The following is a 13,590-nucleotide window of genomic DNA, read 5'->3' on the forward strand; positions in this document are numbered from 1 at the left end:
CAAATGAGGTCTCTGTAGAATATCTGGGTATAGTTAGAAAATTGTTGAGCAGGCGCTTTTCATAATCTGAGATGCAGTAATCACATGTATAAGGAAACAATTGCAGCGTCCCAATTTAGACTTAAGGATCTGGTTCCCAGTTGCATGTTGGGGCAAATGTGTGGGCTGTTGGAAAATGCTGTACATGTTGTAACCAACTTTGACTTCACCACTCAAACTACTTTTACATAATAACTTTAGAAAAAAGCCCCTGACAATGGCTTAGGACATCTAATCTGTGCATGCAGTTCATAAGATAGTTTTTGCGGGATTTTTAGTTCGTTCCTTTTTCTTAATTCTCTTAATTCTGGCCGTACAATGCAACCAGATTTAGCCTCAATCTGAGCTCTGATCTCTGAAATTAAGGTGTCCCTAACTGTTAATCAATGCAAAATCTTGGCTAATATAATCAGCTCATCAGACATTTGTACAGGATCGCAAAACTTAGAAAACCTGGCAACTTCCAGGTAAATGGGCAAGAAGTTTTTAGGACACACTGAATAAATGGGTAAGGAGTTTTTGGGACACATGAGGAAAGTAAAAGAACTTTAAGTTCATCAACGGGGTAATAAAAATAAATCAAATACTCAGATGACACATTTGTGTGAACGTGACCTTGGCTCTTGGATCAAATAGCAAATACATGTATGTCATGTTTGTCTGAATGTGACCTCTCCTTGGTTCAAATATCAATCATAAATCAAACCCCAGCTTTTGATGTACATGCAGAGGGAACAGCCTCTTAAATGATGCACCAGATCTCCATTTCTCAGCAGTTGTGGTCTCCACGTGTCAGTGTTCAGCACACACACCCAGCATGTGTGGCAGTATGTTCTGTCAGCTTCATTGCCTACCAGGTGTTTTCACAAAGGCTTTAGAACTCGTAGAACTTTGAAGCACAAACTGCTATGGCTGTTGTGATTAACACATAATCTTTTGAATCCTCCTCAAGCATTGAATAATTGGAGTGGACAGTGACTTGAAGAGATACTGACAGTGAAATGGATTGGTTAAAGAGCAAAACTTAGGGTTTCATTTGGGAGAGGAAAGGAAAAAGAGGGAGTGTATTGCAAGTGTAAAGTTGTAAATGTAACAATGGAGTGGGGTTTTCATTCGAAATTCTGGTGAGCCGTGAGCAGTATTGGTGGAACTGCAGTGAACCTGAAAGGCAGCACATGGTAGAGAACACAGACTACTCTAGAACATAGTGTTTACTAAGATGTTGCCATGGCTTAGTTTCTTGCAGAAAATAAATTCTTATTGTCCTTTTGAATCTCTTTTTAATAAAATATACTTTCTTTAGTGGTTGTGCCTCAAAAATACTGGATACTATGAACTCCAATATGAATATTTGCTTTAAGTGCATTAACAACTAATGTAATAAATTGAATAATCTTCCTTCATACTGCCTTCCACGCTGATTTTTGTAAAGCCATGTTAACAATAGTATCTTGATTCTATAGATTAGACTAGATATAGGTAGTCAGTTTGACTATAAAAACAGAAACAGACAGCATTACAAATTGAGAGCTTTTTAGGCCTTCTATGTATCTGGACTGTAAATGTTGAAGCAAGACAAAAGACTTTCTTAACATAAAGTTTTTCACTTGAGTCTTTGGCAGTGCTTGCTTGAGTTTGGAACCATCTAAATTTCAGACTGGGTTATAATATAGTTAAAAAATACAAAAACCTAGGAACTCAAAATATGCAAAGCAACCAACCAACCAAAAAAAAAAAAAATCCCCAAAGCCCCACAAACAAACAAACAACTCAAAGCAACAAAGATCCCTCCAAAAACACTTACTGAAGAAAATAGTAAAGTGAGGGAGAAAATTATAGGTTTTTCAATAACCCTAAGTATAGTATATAGTTTGTTAATTTATATTACTATTGACTTATACTGAAGTCCTGAGTAGACAGTTCTTTAAAGGATTCAGCAGACACAGATTTAAAAGAAAGCTTTACTTTGACATACAGCTATTTTTGACTTTAGTTTCAGTCACTAGACAGAAAAGTCAAGTCTTCCTATTCCAAATTACAGAAACCTCCAAAGCATTTACTTTTTGGATATGAAAACTCACATTTAGAGGAGAAGAAAAAAAAAGCAACAACCAAAAAATCTCAAAGTCATGTTGGTATTCTATGCAGACTTGAACCTATTTGAGCTTGAAGGCAGTTCAAACAACAACTCAATCTCCCCTCTTTACAATATGGGATTTTCCTTTTATCAGAAGGACCTTGACGCAAATTTGAGTAATGCCATGTTTGATATATCCATTTATGTGGAAGAAAGCAAGCATGATTGAAGATAGGTGTAAACTTGATATGATAGACCTGTAAGTCTTGTCTTTGGAGCCTGGAGGCAAAGGTTGCAAAACCTTCCTGTCCCGTTGCTGATGAAACCAAATCTGGCTTCTGTTGTTAAAGGGATTGCAGGGGCTTCTTTAAACACAGGCTTCAGATCTTACTGCGCCGATAACCAGAAGCTGTCTTTCTTTGCATCTGAAGCTGAGCTGTCTGCTAGAGGCTGACTAGTCTAATGGTGTGGAGGAAATATGGTAAAATCTATTTTCTGGTCTAATATGAAATCATTGTAAGTATAAAGTGTTCTGAACGGAGTTCCTAGTTACCAGCATCTTGAGGGGCTTGTTGAATTTAAAATTCTCCATTAGAAAGCCACTTGATGCTAGGATGCTGTTTTATTCTTTACAAGCAGCAGAAGTCTTTCTTTGAGCTAGATTTTACTCTCAGCTTGAGTTTCCAGCATTGGAACTTTAATTTCATTTTTGTTATTTATTTATTGGAGCATGTTGTGTCAACTCAGAGTAAATGCCTGTATCTTCCATTTACTGGATTTCAGTGGCAGTTTTACTGCTGGAAGGTGAGTATCTGTGGGATGTGCACATAGCAGCCTGCATGAGAGTTCCATGGCCCTGCTGAAAGATGGTAATACCCCTTAACCTAATAGAGGTGCTGTCTGATCTGTAAAGCAGTTTTCACCTCTCACAGAAGACCAAAGACGCATTGGCTTCTTCACTTCAGGCAGTGCAAGTGCCTGGTTTGCAGACCCAGCCAGTCCATACAGTCACTGGATTCTACAGAGGAGATTCAGGCTGTACATGCAGTTATTTTTTGGCCATGCAGCATGTGTATCTGTCTTCCAATTGCTTACTTCTGCTCTCTCCATTGAGCCAGCACTAATATTTGTAAGGCTTTGCAATGAACTGGATCAGAGAAGTGGTCGGATTGAAAAGTATCATGTTTTTAGTGTGTAATCATGGCCACAAAGATCAGTCATGGCTCTGCAAATTCCATTGAGCTTCACTCAACCCAGACATGTTAAGTGAGCTGTTTGACGTTAGGTGAGATGAATTACTTCTCTTATTTCTGTTTGCTGAAAATTAATTTCTGCTTTGTAGTTTTTTCTCTATTAGTAACTGCATCTGTTGTGTGAAAGTGAGAGGGTATGATATTTGAAATAAATACTTTTATTATCTCCTGAATACTTTTGTTGCTGTCCTGTTACTAGTTATTTCTTAAACAGTAATCTTGGCAAAACAAACAATTTTTAAAACTATTTAATGTATAATAAATGTGTTTAATAAGCAAAAGAAAGCATTGGAGGAAATTGCGGATATATAATCTTAAAGGTCTAGAAAGCAGCTGAATAGTTTAAAGCAGGAAGGTCACATTTAAAAGGAGGGTGAGTGGTCCTGTTCAGAGACATCAACCTGTAATATACACTAGCCAATGTCATTTAAAATCCAGTGGGACAGAAAATCTGGAGACCAAAGAAACGCAGCTTCTGAGCTCAGTAACTTCTCCTTGAGTTTGGCTGAGTAATAGAAAACAAAAAAAACATTCCTATGTTGTTTGTACTGCTTTGTCATGGCTTAACCCCAGGAGGCAACCAAGCCCCACTTGCTCACTCCCCTGCCATGGGGCTGGGAAGAGAACTGGAATCAAGGTTGCATAGAATTTTTCCTTACATGACTTTTAAGATCCTAACTTTATAGCTGTGCTATCAATTTTCAAAATTAGGGTATGTGAATTTTGATTTCTTTTAAAAGCAAGGATATTTACAAGTTGCATATGGTATGTTGGAGTATGGCTGAGTAAAGGGAAGAAATATGAATTTTTTCTGGGTGGGTGTCATGGTTTGAAAGACAGGTGTCTGCTAAGGAAGGCAGAAGCCTCCCTTGGAATGGCAGATGTGACCCCCGTTCCCTCCGAGTTACTATAATTTTGAAATTAAGGGGCTTTTAGGCAAAGATATGGGAAATAGGAATAACAGTGCTTTACTATTATATCTATATGTGTATAACCAGTCAAACAAGCAGCAATAACTATGGCAGTAACAGCAAACAATCACAAACCCAGTGCCAGCCTTCTCGGCTGTCGGGCCCTTTCCCCTCGGGTGCAGTTCCGCTCGCAGCCGGCAGGGGCGCTGGCGGCTCCTGGTGAGCAGGGCAGGTGCGATGGTTCCCCCGCGGCTGCAGGGGGCGCTCCGGAGCGAGCTCGGGGAGCACGCGGCAATGGTGAGCTGGGATCCCGGGAAGGGATGGAACAAAGGAGCTTCACAAACCGCTGGGCAGCCGATCGCGGTGTCCGGCCGGACTCTCAGGAACAGCAGGCTGGAACAGCAGGCTTGGAACGGCAGGGACGAGCACAAAATCCTGGGTGGCAGACGAGATGTATTTAAACTGCGGAGCTGTGGTGGGAACCCCCTGGAGGTCTGGGCAGGCAGGGCGAGCAGGGCTACAATGCAGCGAAGGCTTGAAGCAACAGTGGGGGCAGGGCAGCCACAGCCTGGCTCCCAGTGGGGCAGGGAAGGTGGGCTTGGGAGCCCGGGGTTTCTGTGGCAGAAGGAAAAGCAGCCCAAGAAAGCAGCCTCCCTCTCCATCCAAACACCAGGAACTGAGTGCCCACACACCCAGGTGAAACGAAAGAGTAGCCAGATGCACCCCTCCCCCAATGGCTAGCTCTTTTGTTTTTCTTAAATTTGTCCCCCTAGCAACACGTATGGGGAAAATTCTTTTAACAGAAAAAAAACCCAGGAGAACTCCTAAAACCCCAACATTATCTACCCCGAATTTTTCCTATACTAACATGTTACATGAAACTTAACTTTTTTAACCATATAAATACATGCATCACCTGAATTATATACATATATACATGCAGATACTGATACAAGTACAGAGCCATGGGTAGTTCACCCTAAAACAAGGTCCTCTTGAGGTATGCATCGGGTCTTTCCATCCTTTTGCATCACCCACCAGGTGCAACGTGGTCCCTGAGCAAAGACAACCCCACGGATGTGTCTGTCTTTGCTCAAGGCAGAATTAACCCAAACAGTTTTTCCAAGCATACCTCTCATGTGCACCACTGGAACCTTATCCCCATCTGTTGTTTGTAGGGGTTCGGATTGGGCAGGGCCTGCTCGGTTGGTGGAGCCTCAGGTGTTAACTAACCAGGTGGCTCTTGCTAAATGCACCTCCCAGTTTTTGAAAGTTCCCTCACCCAGTGCCTTCAAGGTGGTTTTAAGCAGTCCATTACATCGCTCAACCTTCCCAGCTGCTGGTGCATGGTAAGGGATGTGGTACACCCACTCAATGCCATGTTCTCTAGCCCAGGTGTTTATAAGGCTGTTCTTGAAATGAGTCCCATTGTCAGACTCAATTCTCTCAGGGGTACCATGCCTCCAAAGGACTTGCTTTTCAAGGCCCAGGATGGTGTTACGGGCAGTAGTGTGAGGCACAGGGTAGGTCTCCAGCCACCCAGTGGTGGCTTTTACCATTGTGAGCACATGGCGCTTGCCTTGGCGGGTTTGAGGCAGCGTGATGTAATCAATCTGCCAGGCCTCCCCATACTTGTATTTGGACCATCGCCCACCATACCACAGAGGCTTCACCCGCTTGGCCTGCTTGATCACAGCGCATGTCTCACAGTCATGGATCACCTGGGAGATACTGTCCATGGTTAGATCTACCCCTTGATCTCATGCCTACTTATAGGTGGCATCTCTGCCCTGATGGCCTGAGGCATCATGGGCCCATCGAGCTAGGAACAACTCTCCTTTATGTTGCCAATCCAAGTCTATCTGGGACACCTCTATTTTAGCAGCCTGATCTACCTGTTTGTTGTTACGATGTTCTTCGTTAGCCCGGCTCTTAGGGACGTGAGCATCTACATGACGGACCTTCACGGATAGCTTCTCTACCCGAGTGGCAATGCCTTTCCACTCCTCAGCAGCCCAGATTGGTTTTCTTCTACGCTGCCAGTTTGCCTTATTCCACCTTTCCAGCCAACCCCACAGAGCATTGGCTACCATCCATGAATCAGTGTAGAGGTAGAGCTTTAGCCACTTCTCTCTTTCAGCTATGTCCAGAGCTAATTGGATGGCTTTAAGTTCAGCAAATTGGCTCAATCTACCTTCTCCTTCAGTAGCCTGTGCAACTTGTCGTGTGGGGCTCCATACAGCGGCTTTTAATTTCCGGCTAGCGCCTACAATTCAGCAGGAACCATCAGTGAAGAGGGCATATTGTCCTTCACTCTCTGGTAGCTCATTATATGGTGGGGCTTCCTTGGCACGTGTCACTTGCTCTTCTTCTTCTTCAGAAGATAACCCAAAAGTCTCACCTTCCAGCCAGCTCGCAATTATTTCCAAGATCCCAGGGCGACCTGGGTTTCCAATTAGAGCGTGCTGCATGATGAGGGCAATCTATTTGCTCTAAGTAACATTGGTGGCTTGATGCTTCGAAGGAACCTTTCTTTTGAACATCCACCCCAGCACCGGTTGTCGGGGTGCCAGGAGGAGTTGTGCCTCTGTGCCGATTACTTCTGAGGCAGCTTGGGCTCCTTTATAAGCTGCCAAGATTTCTTTCTCTGTGGGAGTGTAGTTGGCTTCGGACCCTCTGTAGCTTCGGCTCCAGAATCCCAGTGGTCGGCCACGAGTCTCACCAGGCACCTTCTGCCAGAGGCTCCAGGACAGAGCATTGTTCCCGGCTGCAGAGTAGAGCACGTTCTTCACCTCTGGTCCTGTCCTGACTGGGACAAGGGCTACCGCATGAGCAATTTCCTGCTTGATCTGGGCGAAGGCTTGCTGCTGTTCTGGGCCCCAGTGGAAATTGTTCTTCTTGCGGGTAACCAGGTAGAGAGGGCTCACGATCTGGCTGTACTTGGAAATGTGCATTCTCCAGAAACCTATGGCACCTAGGAAAGCTTGTGTTTCCTTCTTGTTGGTCGGTGGAGACATTGCTGTGATCTTATTGATGACCTCAGTGGGAATCTGACATCGTCTGTCTTGCCACTTTACTCCCAGGAACTGGATCTCTCGGGCAGGTCCCTTGACTTTGCTCTTCTTGATGGCGAAACCAGCTTCCAGGAGAATCTGGATGATCTTTTCTCCTTTCCCAAATACCTCCGATGCTGTGTTCCCCCACACAATGATGTCATCAGTGTACTGCAGATGTTCTGGGGCCTCACCCTCTTCCAGTGCAGCCTGGATCAGTCCATGGCAGATGGTGGGACTGTGCTTCCACCCCTGGGGCAGTCGGTTCCAGGTGTACTGCACGCCCCTCCATGTGAAGGCAAACTGAGGCCTGCACTCTGCTGCCAGAGGAATGGAGAAAAATGCATTAGCAGTGTCAATAGTGGTGTACCACTTTGCTGCTTTGGACTCCAGCTCGTACTGGAGCTCCAACATGTCCAGCACAGCAGCGCGCTCAATGGTGGAGTCACTTCATTCAAGCCACGATAGTCCACAGTCAATCTCCATTCCCCTTCAGACTTGCGCACAGGCCAGATGGGGCTGTTGAAGGGTGAGTGGGTCTTGCTGACCACCCCTTGGCTCTCCAGCTCGCATATCATCTTGTGGATGGGGATCACAGCATCCCGATTTGTCCGATACTGCCGGTGGTGCACTGTCGAGGTGGCAATTGGCACTTGTTGCTCTTCCACTTTCAGGAGCCCAACTGCAGAAGGATTCTCAGATAGTCCAGGCAGGGTGTTCAATTGCCTAATGCCCTCTGCCTCCACAGCAGCAATCCCAAATGCCCACCTGAGTCCTTTCGGGTCTTCGTAATAGCCATTCCGGAGGAAGTCTATGCCCAGAATACACGGGGCCTCTGGGCCAGTCGCAATCGGATGTTTTTGCCACTCCTTCCCAGTCAGGCTCACCTCAGCTTCCAAAAGGGTCAACTGCTGTCATCCCCCAGTCACCCCAACAATGGATACAGGTTCTGCCCCCACATGTCCCGATGGCATTAAAGTACACTGTGCCCCAGTATCAACCAACGCATCATATTTTTGTGGCTCTGATGTGCCAGGCCATCGAATCCACACCGTCCAGAAAACCCGTTTCTCCCGTGCCTCTCCCTGGCTACAGGCAGGGCCCCTCTAGCCCTGCTTATCATTCTTTCCCTGGGTGTACACGGTCGAGGTACCTTCAAGGGGATCCGACATACCATCCTCCCTTTTGTAATACCTGGCAGCTCGGTCACGGGAGGCTGAGGCTACTTTCACCTTAGCGGAACCCCCTCGGTTAGTGCCTCCCTCCTTGAGTTCATGCACCCTTGCTGCCAGGACAGAGGTGGGTTTCCCATCCCACCTTCTCATGTCTTCTCCATGCTCACACAGGAAAAACCACAGCTCAGCTCATGGGGTGTACCCTCTCTCTCTAGCTGGGGGATGACGGGCTCTGACTTGGGGGCCTGTGACTCGCACTGGTGCCACACTGATCTTCCTCATCTCCTCCCTCATCTCCTCCCTCATTTCCTTTTTCATCTCCTTCATCTTCTCTTTGAGGTCCTGGACCACAGCAGAGACATGAGCTTTCAGCGGGCCATTGACCATACTGTCATAATTCCTGAGCCTGTTGGCGAAAGAGCCCACTGTTTCTCGGTTATTGTCAGCATCAATCATTGCAATGAAGGTGGTGTATTGCGGTGGCCCTAGCTTTGCCAGGTTCTGCATCATCTGTCCTGTGCACCTGACCTTATCAGGGTCATTTTCATGCTGTCCATCCCTCCCAAAGAGTACCTCTAATACTGCCACCTCTCTTAGCTGCTGGATCCCTTCCTCGAGTGTCTTCCACTGCATTCTGTGATGGTACTCCTGCATTCTCTCTTTGTGAACAAACCTTTCTCTCACACTCATTAAGAGCCACTCCCAGAGAGAAAGGGGCCCTGGCTCCCTCACAAATATCTGGTCCACACCTGGGTCCTGGGTCAATGATCCCAGATACCTTGCCTCACCACTATCCAATTGCACACCTGTGCCCATAAGGTCCCAAACCGGAAGCAGCCAGGTGGTATAAGGCTCACGCCCCCTTCGCACAATGTCTTTTGGCATATTACGGAGACTGTCGTACGACAGGTACTCAGTGATGGTTTCCGGCTCTGACTCTCCTGCTGGTTGTGAGGGCTCTGGTTCCCCATCATCATTAACTGGTCGTACTGATTTGGTCTTATACTTCCTCCTTTGCACAGGGGCGACTGCTGCTGGCTGCGGTTGTCCTTGTGGTTCAGCTGAAACCTGGACGGTTGTAACATCCGTGGGTTCCACTGCTGCACCATCGGACTCACCCTCTTTGGGGCAGGGAGAGGGTTTTTCACTAGCTGAGGAGGTGTATTCCCTTAGCACTTGGTGTATCTCCTGGCGCATCTCTTGCATCCCCTTCACCAGTACCCCCACGCAGTTGGGGTAGTCCATTTCTGAGGTCGGCTGCTGGGCAGTATCAGGCTGTGATCTCTTGTGTCTGGGGCTGTGTCAGGTTCTGGGGCAGGATCAGGCTCTGGGGTGGGATCTCTAGTCTCTGGGGCTGGTGTCTGGGTAGTTATCCAAACCAATCTCAACTTATCCCTGAGTGCTAAATAGAGTAGGCCTACCAGCACCAGTTGCTTGGTACCCAGAGGAAATCTAAACCCTTCAAAAATTGGTGGGGTGGGCCCAAAGAACTGGTTGAGGGGTTGGGAGAGAACTTCCCCTGGTGTCATTTCCTCACAGAAGGTACCATTTTTAACATAACCCCAAAAACATGCACTTAGTGTGTGATAGCCCTTTATCCACATGCCCGCATTCCGGAGGAAGTTAAAAGCCCATTAATTCTTCACTTTCTTGACCCATAGTGCAAACTGGATAACAGCAATGGTAGCCTTAGTCAGAGGACCCATATTCAAGTAAGGAGCTGCAAAGGGGAAGTATATAGCCATGACCACCTGCCACCCAAACCAGGGTAAACTAGACCACATAGTGCTGCCTAACAAGGTTCCTATATTCAGAACACAAAATTAAGTTATCCAGGAGCTGTTATTCCTTTTTCATCCCTTTCTCTTAATGCCCTCAGGCCCCACATTGGGCGCCAAGATCTGTCTTGGTTTGAAAGACAGGTGTCTGCTAAGGAAGGCAGAAGCCTCCCTTGGAATGGCAGATGCAACCCCCTTCCCTCCGAGTTATTATAATTTTGAAATCAAGGGGCTTTTAGGCAAAGATATGGAAAATAGGAATAACAGTTCTTTACTATTATATATCTGTATGTGTATAACCAGTCAAACAAGCGGCAATAACTATGGCAGTAACAGCGAACAATCACAAACCCAGTGCCAGCCTTCTCGGCTGTCGGGCCCTTTCCCCTCGGGTGCAGTTCCGCTCGCAGCCGGCAGGGGCGCTAGCGGCTCCCGGTGAGCAGGGCAGGTGCGATGGTTTCCCCGCGGCTGCAGGGGGCGCTCCGGAGCGAGCTCGGGGAGCACGCGGCACCAGTGGCCTGGGGTCCCGGGGAAGGATGGAACAAAGGCTTCACAAACCGCTGGGCAGCCGATCACGGTGTCCGGCCGGACCCTCGGGAACAGCAGGCTGGAACAGCAGGCTGGAACGGCAGGGACGAGCACAAATCCTGGGTGGCAGACGAGATGTATTTAAACTGCAGAGCTGCGGTGGGAACCCCCGGAGGTCTGGGCAGGCAGGGCGAGCACGGCTACAATGCAGCGAAGGCTCGAAGCAACAGCGGGGGCAGGGTGGCCACGGCCCGGCTCCCAGTGGGGCAGGGAAGGTGGGCTTGGGATCCTGGGGTTTCTGTGGCAGAAGGAAAAGCAGCCCAAGAAAGCAGCCTCCCTCTCCATCCAAACACCAGGAACTGAGTGCCCACACACCCAGGTGAAACGAAAGAGTAGCCAGATGCACCCCTCCCCCAATGGCTAGCTCTTTTGTTTTTCTGAAGTACCCAGTAATTTGTCCCCCTAGCAACACATATGGGGGAAATTCCTTTAACAGAAAAAAAATCCAGAACTCCTAAAACCCAACAGTGGTTTTTTTTGGAGAGGAGGTGTGCAACTGGCAGTCTTGATGAAGGAGTGGCTTATGAAAATTTTTCATCACGTGCATAGAAATTGTTCTCTCTCTTGTTCTTAATGCTTTTAAAAATTTAGAATAGTGCTAGTATGTAAGGTTACAAACTATGAAAACTGAATCAATTGTCACGTGATAGAGGAGAAAATAAGCATCCTTTCCCAGGCAGAGTCTGAGTGTCACACTTTAGGTACCAAATCTTATTTCCCGTTCTTTTTTTGTGTTGAATCAGGATGTTGGAACTATTCTGCAGCTTACATACTCAAGGCTCTTCCTATCCACTGAAGTATTCTAAAACTTCAATCACGAGTTTTACATGTGCTGTTTTCAGCCCCAGCATTCTCAAAATGACCTCGAGGTAATGATTGTTTCAACTTTAACCCTGGTATTTGCAAGCAAGCCCTTTACACGATCAATTTGTTTATGCAGTAAGTTCAGACTTTGTTACTGCTTCCCAGAGATCTTTGCATCTCAGAAACCTGTTTCCTTACAGGGATTATCCCTGGTGTGGCAAGTATTAAATGTGGAAGGGCTGGAGGTTTAGTATCCCTCCATTCCTTTCCAAAAATGGAGCAAATAACTGATAGCTGCATGTTGAAGTATTTTTCTTTAATAATCTGACTGATTTCTTTGGGACCGGTTTCAGGTTTATAGGTAAGTTACTCAGTGGGTATTCACAGTGAGATGGTAGGAAAGGACTCCTTGTGAAAAGAGACATATTTCAGAGGTACCAGGATATGAGAGAGTAAAACCTGTTTAACCTTAAAACCATAATTACATGAAATTGTGTCCTTATTTTTCTGTGTTCTATTCTCCTGTTTTCAGTTTGTGTGTGTTGGTACTTGGGGGTAGGAAAGGGGTTATGGAGACTAAAGTATTGTATGGGAAACTGAGAAAATCCTCTGCAAATGTTTTTGTAGCACAGAATTTTTGTAAATACTTAGAAGACACAGGTCTTTGAGTGGAATCATCATGCTGCAGCTACTACATCCACTGTTGTAACATGTACAGGGCTTTTTGTAAAGCAAAATACTCTCTGTGCATATTAAATGATCTTCAAACTCATTACCCTTTTTATTTTAGAAGCCTTTTTTCATTCAAGCAAGGATCAATGCATATTATGTTAAACCTGCCAGTGAAAGCATATGCACGTGAAACATGCATGCATAAACATGCACAGAACACAGAGAAGCCAGAAGGCAGTTTACTGCATAAATAATAGCCATGTTACTTAAAGATTTTCTGTGCTTATAAAAAAAATTAATTATGAGTATTGTGAATGTTAGTATATTTTGACAGTCTTCAGAAATTGTTGTGTTGTCTTCATGCTTGCTGAAGTACCAGTTAATCATTGACAAGAACTCTAATGATTAAGCAGCTGTAATTTACTTGTAGTGTTTGAAAGTACAAAAGGGTATGTAATTTAATAGTTAAAACAAGAAGCACTCCATTTATGTTTCACTAGCTATTAGGTTGTTTTTGCAGAAATTTAGCTAAAAAAAGCTGCTGAATTTTACGTATGGATTGTAAATGTGGAAAAGTGTGGTGCGATTTGGGCCATACCACGCAGCTGTTGCCATGTTCGGAGGTCAGCTCACAAGCCTTTCCTTTGCTTTCCTGTCAGATAATGCCTATTTTGGTTGAAGGTAGACTTCAGTGTTCACTTAATCTTTGACAAATACTTGTGCTGGATGAAGAAGTCATACTTGGAGAGATGTATATGATTCAGTAGGGAACACTGGGTAGAAGAAGCCCAGTGCCTACTGGAGCCTCCCCAGGATAGCTCTGCTGAGTGTCTGCAGAGGAAATACAACGTTTGTGGGCTGTGAACAACTGGTTTAACGCAGGAGAACTTCATGGAGAGCAACTGGAGGAGCGGTGCCAATCATATGCTCTGCCATTCCTCTCTTCTTTTTCCTGATGGCTCCTTAGGGAGACAAATTTGGTAGTCTCCTTCAGATTCCTGGAGGTTTCTTTATACTTTTCCCCCATCACAAAATAGATACATCGCAGGGATAGGAATTTGTTTTCACAGATACATAAAAGGGATTTCTCATTTCTGAGTTTGAGTATGTTCTGGTTATGTCAGGGACGTGGACAGGTAACTAAGAGCAAACAGCACAGTTAGTTCCGTTACTGGGCTTATCCATGCTGCATGTCTAGCTCTCACCCACCAGCACAGCTGATACAGTAACGTACCTGTTG

At 45.7% G+C, this 13,590-nt stretch overlaps 1 protein-coding gene across 4 annotated transcripts in view; it reads left to right on the forward strand.

Annotated features, from left to right (window-relative positions):
* PPARA (peroxisome proliferator activated receptor alpha) overlaps positions 1-13,590 on the forward strand; it is a 40,973-nt gene that overhangs the window by 9,743 nt on the left and 17,640 nt on the right. The window contains exon 4 of one of the 4 annotated variants that reach the window (XM_042050384.1): positions 11,618-11,743. The exons of 2 other annotated variants lie outside the window; for them this stretch is intronic. The gene's annotated coding sequence lies outside the window, so the exon portion shown is untranslated. Of the gene's footprint in view, positions 1-11,617; positions 11,744-11,891; positions 12,040-13,590 lie in introns of those variants that run through there. One more of the 4 variants, XM_042050382.1, reaches the window with a different exon arrangement.

Source organism: Corvus kubaryi, unplaced genomic scaffold (genome assembly GCF_017639235.1).
Source record: "Corvus kubaryi isolate FWS band 111438036 unplaced genomic scaffold, C.kubaryi_AGA036_p1.0 74, whole genome shotgun sequence".
Classification (NCBI taxonomy): Eukaryota; Metazoa; Chordata; class Aves; order Passeriformes; family Corvidae; genus Corvus; species Corvus kubaryi.